Source organism: Chiloscyllium punctatum, chromosome 25 (assembly GCF_047496795.1).
Source record: "Chiloscyllium punctatum isolate Juve2018m chromosome 25, sChiPun1.3, whole genome shotgun sequence".
In the NCBI taxonomy this organism is placed as follows: Eukaryota; Metazoa; Chordata; class Chondrichthyes; order Orectolobiformes; family Hemiscylliidae; genus Chiloscyllium; species Chiloscyllium punctatum.
Window position 1 is genome coordinate 44770210 of NC_092763.1, and position 22047 is coordinate 44792256.

Below are 22047 nucleotides of genomic sequence, written 5' to 3' on the forward strand. Positions count from 1 at the left end.
GGATAAAACACTATTTCCAACACAGTTTAATCACAAGGGATGTGATACACAAACAAAAAAAAATGAGACTTACATCCTTTCTTTCACTTCATACACTTTATACAGCCGTACATAATTTCTTAAATCTTGAATTTATTCCATCATTTTATGATTGGAGCAATGCATCCATGTTCACATTATCTTTTCCAGCAAATCTTTACATTAAATGCTTGAAACCAGCATCACATTTCAAGTATTAAACTTTTTCAATAAATGTCTAAATGAATCAATCAGCTATTAGTGTAGATTTGTGACCATACTGGATGTGTATTTCAAAGTTTGAGACAATAATAATCTCAAAGTCTTTCTATAATGGAGTACTTCTTCTGAGGTTGATTTGATTTCTTAGAATTGTATCTCACTGACCTCTATTCTCAACTCATCCTGTAACAAGACTGCATCTACCTCCAAATTACTTGCATCATTCATCATTTTGAAAGGTGTAGAAAAATCAGGGGTGGCTAGTACAGTTTCATTTCTTAGGATTGCCTTCAGCTTCTTAAAGGCTGCCTGGCATACCACTTTTGCTGGTTTCCTTAATCAATTTATTCAAGATTACAGCAATTGTGCTGAAGTTGCACACAAAAATTGATAAAACCTGAAAACTCATGAAATCCCATTTAATATTAGCTACAAAGAATTTTAATAGAGCCTTCAGTTTCACTGCCCTTAGCCACAATTGCCCTTGTCCTATCGCATATCCTAGGTAAGTTATTTTTGCTATCACAACTTAGCTTTTGGTTAATTTGATTACAAAGCCAGTCAGCTGAAGTTGCTAAAACGGGTCTTCTACTTGTCTCACTTGTCTTCCCATATATTTCAGTGTCCAAAGTTGCGTACCACAAGTGTGACTTGATTAGATTACATTACAGTGTGGAAACAGGCCCTTTGGCCCAACAAGACCACATTGACCCGCTGAAGTGCAACCCACCCATACCCCTACATTTACCCCTTACCTAACACTATGGAAAATTTAGCATGGCCAATTCACCTGACCTGCACATCTTTGGACTGTGGGAGGAAACCGGAGCACCTGGAGGAAACCCATGCAGACATGGGGAGAACGTGCAAACTCCACACAGTCAGTCACCTGAGGCGGGAATTGAACCCGTGTCTCCGGCACAGTGAGGCAGCAGTGCTAACCACTGTGCCACCTCCTAGTTTTGATGCCTAAAGTGGAGTTGGGTATTCAATGGTTCATGTGATCATTCCGTCTCGTCACTGGAAAATGTTTAATGGATCAACTCCTATTTGTCAGCTGTGGCTGCTGCCTGTCCAGCAGCTGTAATCCCTTGTTCTTTTTTAATCTCAACATGGATTTTTATTACAGAAGGTAGTGTGTTTTAAATTCCTCTAGCAGAATAATCTCCGAAGGACTTCCACACATGGTTTCATAATTGTTAAATTACTTTCCTTAACCCTTTCAAATTCAATATACGTTTGCCAAGGTATTTGCTTTAAATTCTGAAACCTTTACCTACATGCCTGAGGAACTAAATCATATACAGCCAATATAACTCTTCTCACAGTGTCATAATCTCAAAGAACCTTCTGACAGTGAAGCATCGATTTCTGATGCATTCCATGTCAAGTAATTCTAAATGCATGTTCAATTTTATTTTGATAAAGTCATTTGTTTCAATTTGCCTCAAAGCATGTAGAAGGCCTTCACATCTTTGCTCAAATTTTGGTAGGGCCTGTACAAACTTAAAAAAATTCCTTACCAGGCTTCAGATTATGATTTGACTATTTCCCATGAGAGAACATCTGATGTCGTCTTCTATTTCAACTGCATCATTTTAAGCCTAAATTCCCTGTTTGTCTTTTCCTTTTTGCTCTGCAATTCTAATTCTAGTCTTCTCATTTGCCTTTCTTTAACTACTTCTGTTTGGAATTCCAACTCCAAATTTTATTTCAAGTTGTTTTAATTTTACTTAATATTCAAACTGTGACTTAATATCACCTGATTCCAAAATTTTATTATCTGGAGAATCTGGCTTTTATTTCTACTAAACTCAAATGCTATGCTAGTACTTCAATTATGGCGACCTTCTTAGTTTTAGCAAATAATTTCACTCCCCACTTGAATTCATCAGTTATTTTTGGTATAATTGAATACTGTCAAGGACAACTCTGCCACCTCCAGGAATTTTGTTGCAATTTCCAGTATCATTTCTAATTCAAGACCATAAGAAATAGGAACAGGAGTGGACTGTTCAGTCCCTTAAGTCTTTTCTACCATTCAATGGAATCATGGTTGAATGGCATTCTTCACATCCACTTTCCTGCCCTTTTCCCATAAGCCTTGATTCCCCGTGGATCAGATTTTCAAATATGAAAAAAGGTCTCTGCCTCTGTAGAACCTGGTGTTTTCTTTAACTTTATCACTCACTAATACCATCACTAAAATAATCTCTGATGAGCCCAAATATCTTGTTATGAACCTAAGAAAATCCACTGATTCTCCAGCCCCACAACACCTAATGTCACCTCATATGATATTGATTTAATCAAAGTCCCATGAGTGAGTAAAATAAAGTAAGCAAAGTGACTAATTTACCTGTCTGATTGAATCAGAGTAAAAGAAAATACTGATGACGTCAGATGCTCTTATGGGAAATATCCAAATCATAATCTGAAATAATTAGAACATAGAACATTACAGCGCAGTACAGGCTCTTCGGCCCTCGATGTTGCACCAACCTGTGGAACCAATCTGAAGCCCATCTATCCTACACTATTCCATTTTCTTCCATATGTTTATCCAATGACCATTTAAGTGCCCTTAAAGTTGGTGAGACTACTACTGTTAAATTAAGCCACTACAATTAAATTCTAATCACAAGTAAACAGCATTCGGTGTTCTAATTTGTAAACATGAGCATTTAATATTAGAGCCCACCACTGAATGCAGCCCAAAACTAAGGGTGGCTTTATCCTCTCTAAGCAGGCCATATAGGGGTTTGTGGTCAGTTATTATCATAAATTTTCTCCTATAAAGATATTGGTAGAACTTTCTGACTCCAAATATGACTACCAATGCTTCTTTTTCTATTTGGGCATATTCATGTTCTGCATTAACTGAAGTCCTGGATGCTTAAGCTATTGGGCGTCCCTCTTCACTGGGCCACTTATGAGTTAATACCAGTCTAATGCCATAGTGGGAGGCATCGCATGTCAATGCCTGATCTTTCCTGGGATCATAGTGTGCCAACACCTTAGAGGATGATAGTTGTCTCCTTATTGAAAACTGGGGCTTGTCTACAACACCATTCCCAAGCTGACCCCTTTTTTTTTGGAGTTCTGAAGAAGGATAACTAGATCTGAAACATAAACTCTGCATTCCCTCCATAGGTGCTACCGGAGCTGCTGAGTTTTTATAGCACTTTCTTTCTTGATTCTTTTTTATGGGCTCATGCAATGATGCCAGGAAGGATGGCAGGATGTGTATGGGCTTTCTGTAATGTACCAAACCCAGAAATGACCTAGGCTCCTGACAGATGTTGGAATTGGGGCAACTTTGATTGCTTACTTTATCTTCCAATGGGTCCAACCTGGTCTTGTTGACTGTGTAGCCCAAGTAGGTCACTTGGGTGGCCTGGAATACACATTCTTCCCTTTTTAGGTACATGCCTGCTTTAAACAAAATACCTATAGGACTATGTCTAAATTCTCTAAGTGTTTCTTATTAAATTTCTGTGTTATCAGGATGTCATCTAGGTAAATGGCAATCTAAGGTAGACCTTGCAAAATGCTCTCCATAATCCATTGAAAAATTGAGCAGGCTGACGATGTGCTGGATGGTAGTCTCATATTCTATAAACTCTTATGGGGATCCAGTCTAAATTTATTGCAAGTAAGTGTGGCCCAGATCTGCTTTGTGAAGGACAAACCCCCTGCCATATATTGGGTATTTATCCAACTCTGAAAAATGGTTTATTGTTTGATTAAAATCCTACTCATGTCACCACTGAAATAACTCCTCAGATGCCGGTATCCCATCACCAATCAGCCTTTATTTACAAATTCTTCGCCTTTGTTAATAGCACTGCCTCTCACTAGTCAGGCATATCCCTGACATTCACCCTATATGTCAGCTAGGGTTCCATGATTGACAGCCCCAATCAGGGAATTCATATCCTACGAGGTCCAGCTGATGATGTTGTTACAATCATTACAGTGATTATAAATTGAAATGCTTTTATTAACATATCTCTTTTTTATGTTTTTGTTTGTCAAGATTTTATTTCTCATTATTCATGGCTCAAGTAAACTGTTGATTTTGGTACTATTATGACGTGCTTGTTTACTAATAGCACTAAGACTTGAATCACTGAAAGTTGCTTACTGTGGCAACAATTCTCCTTCAAGCTGCAGTGACCAGTTTCCGCCATTAAACTGCGAAGTTTATCCAAGAGAACAACTTGCAGTTGGCAGCAAACACTCAGCATTTCCTTTCCACAGTTGAAAACTTTCCTCTTGTACTAAAGCTTTCTGTAGATTAACCACAATTCTATGATTACTGTCCATTGCAAAGTTCACAGGTTGCAATGCATAATGGGATAAATGTCTGCAAATGGAAGGAGTTGCACAGGAGTGGTTTGAGTGTGTGCTAGAGATTAGTCCACAAACTGATGTGGAGGTAGTTTCTTTGAAAAAAGACTTTACACCATCTTTCATCAGCAAAAGTAGAAATCACTTCGAATTCCTGAGACATCCAGAAACTCTACCATCAGATATAGGTTTAACCTTTCTGCTGTCATTAATGATCTTAAGGAGAACCTTCCTGTAAAAAGAATAGAAAATCAGTGATCATTAAATAAAGAAAAAGCAAGTCTTAATAGCTGTGCAGGAAATTTCAATTTTACTACTACATCATTGATATCCTCATCAATGGGCAGTGGGCGGCATGGTGGGTCAGTGGTTAGCACTGCTGCCTCACTGCGCCAGGGTTCCATGTTCGGTTCCAGCCTTGCGTAACTGTCTGTGTGGAGTTTGTAGGTTCTCCCAGTGTCTGCATGGATTTCCTCTGGGTGCTCTGGTTTCCTCCCACAGTCCAAAGATGTGCAGATCAGATGAATTGTCCATTCTAAATTGCCCACAGTGTTAGGTGCATTAGTCAGAGGGAAGTGGGTCTGGGTGGGTTACTCTTTGGAAGGCCAGCGTGGACTTGTTGGGCTGAAGGACCTGTTTCCACACTGGCCTGGAGAAAATAAGAACACAATGTCCTGCCTATTATCACACTCACACAGAATTTAAACTCATACATACTGATTATACCCAATTCATTAAACTGGAATCTATGCAGCTTTTAATTATTTTATAGACTGCACCCATGTTTTGAACCTTGCTGCATAGCCAAATTTCTTTATGCTAAGACATATTGATCTCCTCTGGCTATTTCCAAGAATGCTATATCACACTCCACGTGGACAGATGGTTATGGGAATTTGGGAATAACAAAACCAGGCACAATATTCTAGTCTGACCAACAAAATTAATTGAATTGAACTGAACTGAATTAGCTTTATTGTCACATCTCCTCAAATGAATACAGTGAAAAGTTTATAATTCACCACTTATTGTGCCATCTTATGTACAAAGGTACCTAGGTACAATGCTTAGTTACAGAATAGAGAAATGAAGAAAAACAAAGTTACATTACAACTAAACACAGTATGACCATAGGTCAGAAAAAACAAGAAGCAAAGTTGAAAAGACAAACATTACAAACATCGCCAAAGGCTCTTTATAACAGATCATGCATATGGTTTGACTGCTGATTGCTGCCACGTTCCCCGCTGGGTCACTGCTGCCATGCTCCTGCACCAGGCCACTACCCTTGCTCCGCAGCATGCCTCTGCCACCACTCTCCTGCACTAGGCTGAATTTTGCCCTATAATTTATACCAAATTGTTCTAATAATATAGTCTCTGTCCTATTTTTGCTTTTGCTACAATCTGAATGGAACTTATTCAGTATTGCAATTGATTTGTGTATTGTGTATTGGCCTGACCAACATGCATTGTGCTACATTCTGTAATAAGAGAGCAGCCCTACGGTCTAATAAAACTATGATGACTTTAGCTTATAAACTTAATGCCATTTGCCATCATGTTGGCCATCTCCAAGCACATTTAAATTTTTTTTTGTTGAGTTACTTGTTTTTATCATTGTGACCCTTGGATAGATTTCAATGCCATCATTAAACTTAATTCCAACAGAATGCTCACTGTTAACAAGGTCATTAATACAGATATTAAAGAATAATAGGACTAGGACCAATCTCTGAGAGGGGTAAGAGTAGAGGGGAATGGTGGGGGCGAGGGGAGAGATGTGGCATCTTTCATATGCACCTGCAAGCTGAATCACATTCATTTTCCAGGCTTCATTATTATGCATTGAAATCAATTCTTAATCCAACATATCTACATATACCACAATATTCAATTTTATGAAGTAATCTAGTGTGAGATATTTTAGCAAAAGATTTCTGAAATTCAAAATGTTGTATGGATAATCTTGGAGGTTTTTGAAGTTTCAAAGTAATTACTTATTGATGTTTTATTAACTGCGTATTTAGACTTGTAAAAACTGTATCAATTTATTTTTCTGCATTTTTGATTTGGAGAAAAGACTATTTTAAGGCCAAGGATTGTGAAAGTAATTGCTACACTTATTAAAAGCATGTTGCAGAAGTGCATTGTAAATCATGTTTATACTGCTGCTTTATTCACGCAGTGGGGGAAGCTCTTTTTAGGAGGCCAGGCTCCAGGATGTCTGCAAAGAGATTCAGCCACTAATAAGTAACTAATGTTTTTGTGGATTTGTGCCCAATTGTGGGTGATGAGAACCATCAGCCTGACAATAACATTTGATTGGCTCCCAGGATGCTTAACAACTTATGGGTGTGAGCAATATTGGCAGATGCCTTCAGGCAGCTGCAAAACCAACTGGTGCATCTTTGTCTCCAGTGAAATACCAGTTGCTGTAGCTAACCAGTAACTAAGACACTTTGCAATTAAGTGGGCCAATTGCCTGTCCACTACTTTCCCAGAAACAATATTATATCACCTCATTCACTTAAGAAAGAACAACATCATTGTACTTGGAATAGGTTCTGATTTTTCTGTCAAAATTTGGATTTTAAAATATGTTTCCACTTGCAGTGGAGCAGGTTAATAGTGAATTGAAAACTTGTATATTGAAGAACATATTTTTAGTGGACCTTTAGCATAGCTATGATGTTTGCACCTTGCTTTCAGAATTCCTGAACTATTCGCGGGGACTTGATCATGATAAGCACCTGACTGATGTTACAGTATTTAAAAGTGTATTGGTGAAGGATAGAATGGGTTTGTTCTACAAATGGCAACTGAGAAACAACAACTTGACTGTTGGAGACTCAAACTCAATGAGGGTAGGGTGTCTCATAATTCTCAGACAACCCTGGAAATCATGTTGTGGGCTAAATGAGGCCTACTGAAACATTTTGATTCTGACAGATGGAGAGAAAGTCCTGCTTTCAAAGTTAAGTAACATAGATGAAAATGCTGAAAGGTGTGGAGACTGGTCATGGTTACATTGCAAACAGATGTTCATTTGATTTATCAGGACAGAAATGGTGAGTGACATGTCACATTCAAGTGTGAAACCCTCAGTCTGACCTCCCCTCCTTTGTCTGCACAGCATATCTTTGTACCTCCATCCAGTCCTCTCACTTATGGTACCACTGTGCATCTACATATGGACAGTCAGCACTGACATTCGCCTTAAATTTAATTACTCACCACAAATGCTCCTTCCATTGTCCCATAACATTCTATTCATCACATTCAGAGGTCCCCTGTTTCTTTCTTTATAGGAGAAGACAGAACAGAATGTTGAGGGCAGGCAGAATACAAGAGAGTAGCCTGACAGTTATTGCAACCCTGTTTAGTACAGAGGGAGATATACTGGATAGAAGCAGACTTTAGGCATGCATGATCATTGACAAAATTCTGTTAGAATTTCCAGAGCACAGTATATAATTGGTTAACAATGTTAAAAATTGGTTAACATTCCATCTCCAGCTTGAGTACTACTATATATAAACACAGTATCTTTTAATTTCTCTATATTTTTGATTGTAGCTGAAATAGGAAAATAATTGAATTAAAAACCAAGAATTCTGATTTTGTACTTGGTGAAAGCAAGTAACCTGGCACTCATTGTAAGTACTGCTTACATAGCTGCTTATTAAGAGTGGAAACTTGGTTTTCAAATGAGCTGGAACCAAAGGGTGGGTACCAATGGAACTTTTGCCAGCAGCAGGTAGTGGATTGGTCTGTTGACTATTGACAAGTTATTGATGACAAAGACCTTCTGCCTATGTGATTGGCTTTCAGGTAGTGAACACCTTAAGAGTGTGAAAATTTGACAGAAACCATCAGACCTGTGGGAGGAAAGGAACTATTTTATCCGGTATTCAAAGCATTTCAACCTTGAAGATAGTCAATTTATTTTCCCTTTCCAATTTTTCTAAGCTGTGTACTTAAAATGATAATTCAAAGACTTTTATAAGTGTGAATCAGTTATTCTGTGCCTCTTGCAAACAAGTGAACGTATCTGGAAAAGGAAGACCAAGTAGCAGTGTCCTGATCATCAAAAGAATCAAATCTCATCAAACTATGTTGACATGGGCCACTGAACTGCCTTCCCAGTCTTCCTTCCACCTATAACACCCCTTTTTTGTGTGCCTGTGTAGTATGTGTTTGTAGAGGGGTGTTTTTAAAGGAGCTAGAGTTTCAACTAGTAGAGTTACATGCTGACAATTCGTAGTTATTTATCTGTAGCTGGAGTGTATTTATTCATCATGAATGTTAATTCTTGTTAAGTACAGATACCGAATCTGTCAACCTGAATCTGAAAGATCACTTTTTACCTCTTAATAACTGGCCAACAAAATTCCATCAGACTCAGTTTCAAACTTAAAAGTTGATTGATATTCTTTATCCATTTTCAGAAGAGGGTAAAAATGTCTACCAGATATTTTGTTAAGAAATGTTATTTTAGTTTCACTCTTGATCAAATCATATAGTCATAACTTTTTGACTGTAGTCCTGGATTCCCTGACCAGCAGAAATGATTTTTATCTGTCTGATCGTTCCCCTTATGTCTAGGACTTGTATGAATATTGCCATCAACTTGCCTATAATCTTCTAAATTTTAAGAAACATAACTAGTTAATTTAAACTCTGTTCATAGCTTGACCAGTGATATCTAGGAACCAAATATTCAAAACAGAAAGCAAGGATATGGGGTAAAGAGGCCTAAACATTGTTGTGGATTGAGTAAGGGGTGTGAACAATTTTGGAGGACATGGTAAGAAAAAAAAGATGAACTCTGTTGGAGGTGAGGAAAAGGAATGAATTTTGTTGGGGTGAAGGGATTAGCATAGTCAGAGTTGAAGGAGGAATGGTGAACACTGTCAGGGATAGGGGTTGAGCACTGTCAGGATGAGGGAGAAATGGTAAACACTTTTTGGGGGTGAGACAGGAGGATATTGTTAGAGGTTAGAGGAGGAGGTGAACATTTTTGGAGAAAAAGAAAGGGTGGATACTGTTAGGGTAAGGTTGGAACAATGAATATTGTTGAGGAAGAGAAAGGGTTAACATTGGGTGTGAGTAGAATTACAAAGAGGGAAAAGGGTATTCGTATTGAGAGTACGTTAGTACTGTCAGTGAAGGGAAACTGATTTGTCGTTTTGTTATCAAATCTGCAATTATATTTTAGCCATCAATGGATTAGAATACAAATCTCTTCTTCCTCCTATTTTTCTATTGGTAATTCAGTATCTTCATTCATTGTATCTGCAAATAAAAATAAATTTTACAATCTGCACCTCCCCCACAATTACTAAGTTCCTTTTGTGAAATGATGAGTTGAGTTATTAACATTGCTTTGGCTTGACTCTTCTAAGATCATCCTGACCTTTGTGTCATTGGTAGAATGTGCTGATATCTCTAAACCCCAGCACTTGATTGGATGATGACTTGTCTGACTCATACGGAATTGTACTTGTACGCAATGAAATTTCAGAAGAATCAAAATTGATATAATCCACTTTTTGGTATCTTAGTTCCTTTCCTCAATTTCAACTGAATGAAATGTAACATCTTACATCAAAATAATAAACCGACTTTGTCCATCTTTCTTTTTACCATTTAGAAATTTTAAGAATGATTCCTGATGAGTGTAGTATAAGTTTGGACTGTGCACTTTAATCTTCCTCTAATGTGTGAGTTAGTTGAGCAGCTGTGTGATATAAGAGGCTGTGTTCCTTCCCAATCAGTGCAGTCTTTGTTTTCCAGTATGTGAAATATGGGCGTTAACTATGAGAAGTTCCAAGACTGGCAGTAAAACTATTTCACAAATCGGGAGACCCTGCAGTTTGGTGAGTTCAGTTTTCAAATACTGTATGTTGTTCTTTCTATGCAAATTAGAACTGAATTAACTTAAAATATTTTAGATTAGTTACCATCCCTTGGATAAAATAAGCAATGAACCTTTGTACATTTTAACAGCCAGTAAATTATGTTTAAACCTTGTAATTGTAATTTATGAAAATATAACAGTTAATTTACATACAAGATCTGACAAAAAGCAAAATATTTGGCTTCAGTGTTGTGGCATAAGGTATAGATGTGGACTCAGATACTGGGAGAATTCCACTGTTCTTTTCCAATAAATGCCACAGGATCTTTGATATACCTGTACACCTAAAAAATGTGATTGAACCCAGTAGAATGTCTTATCTGAAAGATGGTTCCTCTGGTGAAGAAGCACTCCCTCATCAATGTTTCAGCCTGTTAATCATATTAGATTTTAAAATTAGATTTTAAATTTCACGGAGTATATTTAATACCTAGTTTTGGCTTGAACTTGGAATGGAAAGGAAGTGACAAATGAATAGGTGTCTGTGGGAGTATATAGATAATCTTGGTTTCAGAAAACACCATTCATTTAGACTCAAAGAATTATCTGACAAGCAAATCTGATTGGTCTTTACCTCATATTATACATATCTTGGGTAATTAATTATAAGCAATTTTCATTTTAAAGTTGACACGGTACACCTCTTGGACAGGTGGAACTTAGATACAGACATACTAGTCCAGAGATATAACACCACCATTACGTTAAGAGTTCTCAGGGTCAAAACTGGAAGAAACCTAGCTAGAAGTCAATTTACATGTACCATGAGTTGCTAAATTTCACATTTTTGTTCAGATTGTTAAAAATATTGATTCTGCATAGATGTAGGTAAATAACAAAAGTTCAATTACCATATGAATATATTTTGGAATAATAGAAATTCCAATCAAGAAGACTGTCATTTGGCCCAACATGTCAATGTTGCTCCCAGATATCTACGATGTTTTAATTGCACCTATTTTTTCACTGTGATCTGTATTATTTTCTCTCAGGTGATTATCCAATAGCTTTCTTAAATGTTGAGAAGTACTTGGTATAAAAAGCTTTTTGTGGCAATGTATTGCATGTTCTAATATCTTTTGTGTGCAAAAATATTCTCACATTTTTGTCAACATTTGAACACGTGAATTAGGAGCAGAAGTAGACCACTCAAACCTGCCCTATTATTCAGTAAGATCATTGTTGTTCTAATTTACAATTATTGCCTGTTCCCAATAATGTGTTACCCCTTCTTGCATTAATTCTAAGCTTATGAAATCTTGTTTTCAAATCACTGATTTTTGAAAATGATCTTTCATAGCCATTTGATTTTTGTAAATTTGAACATTTGTACCAGGTCTTCTCTTATCTTCTCTTCTTAAGAATATAATATTTGTTTTTAACTCTGATACCATACTGCAGAATGTTCAAATATTTTATCCATTCTATAATAATGGCCATTAGCTTATTGTTGGCTCATGAAAGGGCTAGTTTTGAATTTTCTTTGTAAGTTATAAGATGCAGGACCAGTTGGCTCAATTAGTGGTACTGAATAACTAGCCAGCATCAAAAGGAAATAGGATGAAAGAGTTTCAGCTGACCTGCAAAACCAAGCACCTCAAAAGCACTGCATACCACATACATCTGACATACTGGTAACAGCTGCAATCTTCCATAGTTAATTCTTCATGGAATTCAGAATCTGATCAATATACCATTTTAAAATATTATCTTTTCTTCACACTTACCTCATTTTTTTCTAATCTGTTTTGTGTGTGCCTAGTTATTACTTCTCATGTTCAATAACTAATAAAATCACTCTTTTATTACCTCATGACAGTCAAGTAAAGTCAGATGATTTTTAAAATATAAATTCATTTGGTCTGGAAGATACGCATCTACAAGGAAAAGGACTGTTTCTAAATTAACCTTGTTGTAAGCAACTAAGAGGGATTAAATAAAATAGAGCCAGTTCATCCCTTCACATGTGGGATCTTGACAATTTGGAATATTTTCATAAAATCCGGAACCTTATTGGTGATCTGGTCATCATAAAATGGAGGAGAATCTTTTAAATGGTGTCCGTTTCTGTGTGTGGATGTGAATGCGAAAGATATTAAAGTGAGAGTTTTGAGGTGTTTTCCTCCATTGAGTCTTCAGGCTGAACACATCTTAACTTCTCTTCCCTGAACCACTGGTTCTGTGGGAGCATTAAAGGAAGAACTGCCTACAAAGAATGAAATAACACCTCATGGTTTGACAGCTTGCTGCTCAGTGAAAATTGACCTTAATGTCCTGAACCTGGATATATTAGGATCTTTTCTTCCTGTCGATTTTGGACTCCTATTTTTATTTCCACAGCATTTCTGTTCTGGCCGGATCAAGGATCAGATTTTGAAAATTTTCAGTGCAATGAATTAGATCACTGCTAACTTGTACTCCCTTTTATTGTCCTGTTTGTTGAACATGGTGAAGATCGATATTATTCGATGGGACTTGCAGCTTTTCGTTCATATGGGATGATGCAGACTTTCCTGTAAACTACTATCCATCAGTGCTAGACAGTAAGTCAGCTTTGTTGATAATCAACAATGCATTGGACACATCTCTCCTATGGTCTGCAGACCTCTATTGTGTTGCCTCACCATTCTATTGTTTGGGCTCTGACAAGGAGGCCTGTTTATCTTTTAACTTGGCTTACAAAATCTAAACAGATCATTGAACATTTTATGCATTGCACCAGGTGAAAGCATATCTAGATTAGCTTAGATTCCCAACAGTATGGAAACAGGTCCTTTGGTCCAACAAGTCCACACCAACCTTCCGGAGAGTAACCCACCCAGACCCATTCCCCATATGTTCCCCTGACTAATGTACCTAACACGATGGGCAATTCACCTAACCTGCCCATCTTTGGATTGTGGGAGGAAACAGGAGCACCTGGAGGAAACCCACGCAGACACGAGGAGAATGTGCAAACTCCACACAGACAGTTGCCGGAGGCTGGATTCGAACCTGGGTCCCTGGCGCTGCGAGGCAGCAGTGCTAACCACTGAGCCACCGTGCCCCCACCCCCCCCCTTGCAAAGGTAGCAGGTGAAAATGACATTTGAGGAAAAGGACAACAGCTGAAAGGACATCATACTTTAATTAAGCAGAGTCAGCATGGCTTCATGAAAGAGAAATCATGTCTGACTAATTTATTAAAATTTTTCAAGAAAGTCTCAGCCAGAGTTGATAGACGAAAACCAGGAGATATGTTGTGTTTGAACTTCTAGAAAGAGTTTGACAAGGTACTTCACAAAAGATGAAATCATAAGATAAGGGCCTATTACATTGAAGGTAGTATACTCCTGTGGGTAGACTAATGTGCAGTAAACAGCCAGTGGGGCTTATGGATTTTTTTTCAGGTTGGCAACCAGGGTTTACCCGGGGATCAGTGTGAGGATCACAACTGTTTACAATATATATTAATGACATGGAGAAAGGGAGGCAAATTTTCAGATGACACAAAAATAGATAGAAAGGTAAGTTTCAGAAACAATGCAAACAGTTTACAGAGAGATATTGATAGGTTAAGCATGTGGACAAAAAGTTAGCAAATGGAGTATGACGTGGGAGAGTGTGATGTCATTCATTTAGAAGAGAGAACAAAAGAACAAATTGTTACTGAGTCTTGATAAGATTTGTAGCTCAGGTTGAGGTTCTGGATGTAGGTTTGCTCATTGAGCTGGAAGGTTCATTTTTCAGATGTTTAGTCACAATACTAGGTAATATCTTCAGTGAGCATCCGGATGAAGCACTGCTGATGATTCCTGCTTTCCATTTGTATGTTTTGGTTTCTTTGGGTTGGTAATGCCATTTCCTGTGGTGATGTCATTTCCTGTTGTTTTTCTCAGGGGCATGGTAAATGGGGTCGAAGTCAATGTGTTTATCGATAGAGTTCCAGTTGGAATGCCATGCTTGAAGGAATTCTCGTGCGTGTCTCTGTTTGGCTTGTACTAGGATGGATGGGTTGTCCCAATCCAAGTGGTGTCCTTCCTTCTCTGTATGTAAGGATACTAGTGAGAGGTCATTTTGTTTTGTGGTTAGTTGATGTTCATGTATCCTGGGGGCTAGTTTTCTGCCTGTTTGTCCAATGTAGTGTTTGTTACAGTTCTTGCACGGTATTTTATAAATGAGGTTAGTTTTTCTTGAATGTATAGGATCTTTCAAGTTCATTAGCTGCTGTTTTAGTGTGTTGGTGGGTTTGTGGGCTACCATGATGCCAAGGGGTCTGAGTAGTCTGGTGGTCATTTCAGAGATGCCTTTGATTAGGGGAGAGTGGCTAGAGTTTCTGGATGTGTTTTGTCTACTTGTTTGGGTTTGTTGCTTAAAAATCAGTGGGCTGTGTTCCTTGGGTACCCATTCTTTTTGAATACACTTCATAGGTGATTTTCCTTTGTTCTGCACAGTTCCTCTGTGCCGCACTGTGTTGTGGCACATTTAAATAATGTTCTGATGCAGCTTTGTTTGTGGATGTTGTGATGATTGCTTCACCCACACTGCATACAAAGTACCGTTCAAGAACTGTAACAAACACTACATTAGACAAACAGGCAGAAAACTAGCCACCAGGATACATGAACATCAACTGGCCACAAAACAACATGACCCTCTCTTACTAGTATCCTTACATACAGATAAGGAAGGACATCACTCCGATTGGGACATCACATCCATCCTAGGACAAGCCAAACTGAGACACGCGCGAGAATTCCTAGAAACATGGCATTCCAACCGGAACTCTATCAACAAACACATTGATTTGGATCCCATTTACCATCTGCTGAAAAAAAACAAGAAATGACAACACCACAGAAAATGACATCATCAACCTAAAGAAACCCAAACATATAAATAGAAAGCAGGAATCATCAGCAGTGCTTCGTCTGGAGACTCACTAAAGATGTTACCGAGTATGGTGACGAAACATCTGAAAATGAACCTTCCAGTTCAGCGAGCAAACCTAAATACAGGACAAAGTGTTACTTAAATAAAGAAAAGCTACAAAGGGACTTTGAGGTATTTTGCATAAAATACAGAAAGCTAGCACACAGGTGTTGCATGTAATAATGAAGGCTAATGGAATGTTGACCCTTATTTCAAGGGAGTATGACAGTAGGGAAGTCTTACTGCGACTGTATAAGGTGCTGGTGAGACAACACCTAGAGTACTGAGAATGGTCTTGATCCCCTTATTTAAGAAAAGCTATTGCTTCATTGGAGGCAGTTCAGAGAAAGTTCACTAGGATAATCCTTCCTGTGAATGGATTGTCTTATGAGCAAAGGCTGAACAGGTCAGTACTCTGCTCAGTGGAGTTTAGTAGAATTAGACATGTTTTCAGTGCAAAAATAGGATTGTTAAGGATCTTGACAGGGTAAATCCTATAAGGATGTTTCCCCTCGTAAGAAAGACTGGGCAAAAGGATATAGTGTCCAAATAAAGGGACATCAATTTAAAACTGAGATGAGGAAGAATTTCTTATCTCAGATGGTTATGAACCTTTGGAATTTCTTGTCACAGAGAGTTTTGGGTGCTGGATACTTGTGTATATTTAAGGCTGAGATGGATAGATTCTTGATCAGTAGGGAAATCAAGGATTACAGGGAAAAGACAGGAAAATGGATGTCAGGAACGTCAGATCTGTCATGATCCTATTGAATGGTGGAACAGGTTTGAGGGACCAAATTACTTACTCCTATTCCTATATTTTACAGTCTTATAGGAGACTCTTACAGTTTGTCTAAATATGCAGTTTTAATTCCTTTCATGTTTGATCCTAACACCTTTCCCATGTCAGGCAGTCAAGCTGACTAGTGTGCAGTTTCCTGCTTCAATCTCCCTTCCATCTTGAATAGATATTTGATACACTCTAGTCTGATGGAATCCTTCCTGAATTGAGGGACTTATGGAAAATTAACTCAAATGGATCAATAGCTCACTAACCACCTCTTTTAAGATCCTAGGATGGAGTCCATCAGGAATCAAAGATTTGTCACGCTGCAGCCACATCAGTTCTCTTAGTACCATTTCCATCATGATTGTAAGTTCACTAAGTTCCTTGCTCCTTTTGTGGTAAATAAATGTTTCAGCATCCCAAAACTTCTTTGAAAAGCTATGGAGAGGAGAAAAGTGAGTCAAGGCATGGAGCGTGTGAGGTAAATTGGTAAGAGAGTAGCGTAACATGCAGGTGAATTTAGTAGTGTTTCAGGAGAGTAAAGTGGCAGGCTAATGCAGGATAGGATAATTGTGTTTTATGTGGGTAGGAAGCCACATGAGTGGGTGGTAGGATAGCTAGTGGATAAATTGGATAGGTGAGTCAGAGGATAGACAAGTCAGGTGGATTGGAGAATTTGGGGGTTGGGGGGTGTGGGGGGGGGGGGGGAGGTGAAGTGGGGAGAGTCTGGAGGTAAGGATGAGATCGGTGGTAACGTTGCACCAGGTTGATTTGGGAAAATTTGAGGGTTGGGAGAATTGGGTTGCCAGGCCAGGCTGGGTCAGCGGAGTCAGGTGTCTGGGTGTCAGGGGTAAGACCGTGAGCTGGGGGAGAATTGGAGGAGTCGGATGGGTTAAGATTCATTTGGACGAGAAGTTGAAGGAGAATTGGGTTTTGAGGTGAGGTTAGTTTATGATGATTGGGAGTGAGTTCTGGGGATAGTTGGTGAACCGGGGAGGACGTCAGTATGAGGTAGATGCTGAGGTCAGGTCAGTTCAGGGAGTAGGGGATGGTTAAGGGTTAGGAGTCAAGATTTGGATTGTTGAAAGTTTCCACCCTTTCAGTTTAAGTAACTGACAGAGCTGCACCAATCTTAGGGACTGATCTTACTCTTTTATCTTTTATATGTATCCTTTATTATTACCTACTTGTTATTTTTGTAATAACTTTGTTGTTCTTTCACAAAAATAACTTTCAGCAATGGTTGTATTATACTAATCTTTTTATTCTGTTTAAAGCACAAATTATGCTACTTTTTTAATAATTGTAGCTGTCAAGAACTGAATGGGAGCCATGACAAAGCTAAACAAATTGTTGCTCATAACTCACTCTATGGATAGGCTTGGTGTGTGCATGACTCAGCACTTCCATATACTATCTTCTATGGCAATGTGAAGTACTTTATGTAACCAGAAGACACGGATCTTGCCCCATACTGAATCACCCTTCAGTTATTATAATTGAAGGGTTTCTACTTTCCTCTCACCTTGCCTGAGATCTGGTGACCCTCAGAATAAACCACCACCAGTTGTCTCTCTCTAATGAGAGAACAGTTCTAAGGTCTAGTAAAAACTATGGTGACTTTACCTTTTTACTTTAACTCTATTACTTTAAAATTATTTTCCAGTTCTAATCACTGCATGGAACACCCTCACTACTGTTACAAGAATTTTAATTGATAGTTTTGTGCAGTCTTAGCCTTAAACTGATTGAGTCAGTTTTAGAGCCCTTGTCTTTCGTTTGATTTGGAGCGGGGGAGGAGCTGTGGGTGTATGTCAAGCAGGAAATTGTAGGCAAGCTAGTCTAGATAAAGTCTTTGGGAAAATATTAGAATCTATTATTGAAGTGGTAATTGCAGGATGTTGGAAATGATAATACTACCAGGCTAGGTCAACAAGTTTCTAAGAAAGGGGAGGTGATGCATTAACAAATTATTTTATAGTTCTTTGAGAATGCAACAAGTCAGATGGAAAAAGTAGGCATGGTCTAGTTTCGTTAAGATCTCACATAAAGGATTAGTATGAAAAAGTTTATGTACTTCTCCAGCGAGACATAGTGGCTTATGTTCAAGGCTGATTTGTATAGTGGTTGATTGACATGGGAGTTAAGAGTTATGGGGGCGGTAGACAGGTTAAGATAAAAATTAGACCATATATGATCATATTGAATTCTGGAGCAAGATCAGGGGGCTAATTGCTCTACTCCTGGTCCTATTCAGGGATGGGTATAGAAGACAATAGTGGTGGTATGGAAGTAGAATGAGAGAGAGATAGTCTTATCTGTATTAAAATGATGGGACCAGCAAGATGACATGAGATAGTAAGGTCAAGGAAGTTGTTCTGAACATGGATTAGGGATTTTACATGCGAGTAGAGATTTAGGAATGGTATGAGGACAGAGAAATCAGAGGAGAGAGACATGTTGAGTTGAGGTGGAGTTAGTGAGGGTGAGAAGTTACTTCTCATTCCACATTCTCAGGTCACACAACCAGACTCCCAAAGACCCTCACCACACCGGATCGAAAATTCTAATCTCTGGGCTACTTTCTCTTGGATCGGGTTTTTGGAGAAGGGAAATGTCCCGACCTTGTAAACTCAACCCAGGAGCAAATGTTCAACCTTGCGTTAACCATACCCTTAGGTTGAATGGCCTGTTTCTGTACTGATGTATCTGTTCTTGCCTTGTAAGGCCTGTTTTGGTGCTGTAAATACTGCCTAAAGTTTGTAAAGCACACTTGAGCCCAATTTGTGAAAGTAACAAAAATGAAATTTAATTTTTGAGTGCTATATGCCCGAGTTGTTCTAATGTTTTTCTTTATCTTTCAATTTCAGTAACAAGTGGGTCTGAATTATCCTGTGTTTTTGAGCCAGTGCTGCCCACTGTATAAAAGCATCGAAACTCTGGACATTGTTACTCTGGGATTCTGAGGTGGAATTGGACCTGGCCAATGCATTCAGTACCAGCCTCAGGAGGAAGTTTAAATACTGATTACTGTCAACATACTCTGACATACTGAAACGGAAATTCATCCGATTTTGGTATATTTTGAAAATTCTTGCGATTTCTACTGAGGCACAGGAGCTGCCATCCTAAATACCTGTGCTATTAAAGGTAACAATTATACAGAGAACAGTAGATTAAGAAGCCAGAGACATGTGTTTTGACAAGTAATAAACAAATACTCAGGGCTAGGAATAAAGTAGTTGCGCTTAATGTCTACTTAGTTTTGAATGCTTTTGAAAAGATGGATTTGAAGGTGTAGGCCATAGGGTGGCTGGGTATTTATAGGAATTGAACAACAACTGGTTGTAAGCATGATATTCATAGATACACAGGATTTAGGTTCGTCAAATTGAACTGTACGTCCATGAATTACTTCAGTGGAAGGTCTGGCAATCAATAATTAACGGCATATTCTTCCTTCCCCAAAGCTTGACTCTACACTTCCTGGCTCTGTAACTCCAACTGTTCAAACTTAACACTGTAATCCTCAGTGAGAAATAAACCCTTTAGAGACGACATATTCATACCTGGATCATTGTTCTTGTCTTTGTTAGGCAGGTATTGTTTATACATTCTTAGCCTTGTGCAGAAAGTACTGGTGAGGTCAGTAATGTACATTTATAGTATTTAGTTAACAGGTGCAGTTTATGTACTTTGGATTAACATTAACAGAGGGCAATGTTTTTCCATACTTTATGATTATTTACACTCATAATTATGGCAATGAAAAATACTACAAACAGCATTTGAGCTGAACATCCTATCATGTGAGATATATCTTAGGCCAAGCCCTAACTTTTCTTCTCAGTTTAAAGGTGAGCTATAACAATGCCACTGACTCAAACTTTAACACTATTCCTGTCATTGTGCTTATGGTGAAGGTTGACATTAAATCTCAATTTTGTTTTTTGGGCTGGGTGCACAGAGGCTACAGAATTTTTGGCTCCACAAACTTGAGCTTTAAAAGTGGCCACTCTCAATCTCCATTTTCTTTTGGGGTCATGGGTTGGATTGGAATGCATGCTGGGCAACCTAGAAAGAGCTGATGAAGTTGCTAGTTGCTGAGGTGGGCTGGGAAGAAAGTAAAATAAAACATGAGGCATTCTTTCAACTCTCAAAACCTCTTAGCTTCGTTCACCCCTCCTCAACTTTACCCAGGTTGCCTGGCCAGTGCTAATCCAGTGTGTTCCTCCTAGATTGAAAATGGGGCAAGTGTGGGTGGCCATTTGTGCCACTGAAGTGGTCAGCTTCATGGAAACTGGGAAGTCCCCTACCTTTGCACTCCTCATCAGGGATCAGAATCAAGCTGACCTCCATATTAGTTATGACTAACCCTGACCCTCACTTGGATGCCAGTCTACCTTTCACGTTCCTATTGAACAGTTAAGAAATAGGATCCAAAGTGAGGCATCTTGTGGCATGCCTTGGTTGACTTTTCCTGCATGTTTAAAGTTTCAATTCATTTTGCACATAACATTGCTGAAAGTGTGGATTGACAGTGGCGTAGCAAAGCCAAGAAAGTATTTGGGACCTTGCCAAACAGTAGGACAATGTGTATCCCTTATGCAGTGAAATAGATTTTTAATAAACATTGAAGGAAGGACTGAGATTGAGGGTAAATTGGATGGGTGAATTCAAATCCAGTACTGCAAATAAAACAAAGAAGAAAAGAAAGTTTGGATTAAAAGGGAGTGAAAAAGAAATGGAAATTGAACTGAATGAAAACAATATAAATTTAAAATTTTCAGTATTAAAATCATCAGTAATAATTCTCAACTTTTAATTGTTCACTTTCTGTAAAATGTCTTGTTTGATATATATTGCCAATGACCACATTTAAAATAATATCTTTTACTAGATTTAACTTTTTTATGGAAAGCTTAATAGGAAATTAATATACAAAAACCTCATGAAAATTATGGGGAGTTTAAGAGCAAGTTGCTAGTTTTGTAAAGCTAGAGCAATACAAATTGTTCACTAACTTGGGGTAACGTATTATTCAAGTGATATCTCCTCCTTGCCGTAAGTTTCTGGTGGATTACATTAACATATTTCCATTTTTTTATTATTCATTCTGTGATAAGGGCATTGCCAACTAGGCCAGCATTTATTGCTCACCCCTAATTGCCCAGAAGGCAGATAAGAGGAAAGCATATTGCTGTGAGTCTTGACTCACATGCATACCAGACTTGTTAAGGGTGACAGCTTCCTTCCCTAAAGGGCATTAGTGAATCGTATGGGTTTTTCCTGACATTCACGGTCATCATTAGATTCTTAATCCAGATTTTTATTGAATTCAAATTCCACCGTCTGCTGCGGTAGGTTTCAAATCGGGGTCCCCAGGGCATTACCTGGGTCTCAGGATTGAGAGTCCAGTAATAATACCACTAGGTTATCAACTACCCTTATTACTCAAATTTTCAAGAATCTCTGGAACATTGTTTCATAAGAACATAAGAATATACGTACTAGGAGCATGAGGAGGCAATTTAGGACCTTGAGTGTACTCTGCTACTTATACTATCGTGGTCGATCTCATCATGGCCTCCACTTTCCTGCTCCTTGCCCATAACCTACAAATCTATTAAACAATTCTAATTAAACATCTGTTTATCTTCTCCTTAAATTTATTCAGTGTCCTGGGATCCACCATATTCTGGGGTAGTAAATACCACAGATTCACAACACTTTTGAGAAAAGTGATTCCTCCTCATCTCTGGTTTTAATTAACAACTCCTCAGCCTAAAATTATAGCCAAATGTTGTAAAATTAACTAGAAAGTGAACCATGGCA

The 22047-nt window shown here is 38.3% G+C and overlaps 1 protein-coding gene across 3 annotated transcripts in view; it reads left to right on the top strand.

Moving 5' to 3' along the window:
• Positions 1-22047, top strand: part of LOC140495663 (P2Y purinoceptor 4-like) — a 43765-nt gene that overhangs the window by 16738 nt on the left and 4980 nt on the right. The window contains exons 2-5 of one of the 3 annotated variants that reach the window (XM_072594654.1): positions 10392-10474; positions 12970-13058; positions 16495-16578; positions 19083-19362. The gene's annotated coding sequence lies outside the window, so the exon portion shown is untranslated. Of the gene's footprint in view, positions 1-10391; positions 10475-12969; positions 13059-16494; positions 16579-19082; positions 19363-22047 lie in introns of those variants that run through there. The other 2 variants (XM_072594655.1, XM_072594656.1) reach the window with 2 other exon arrangements.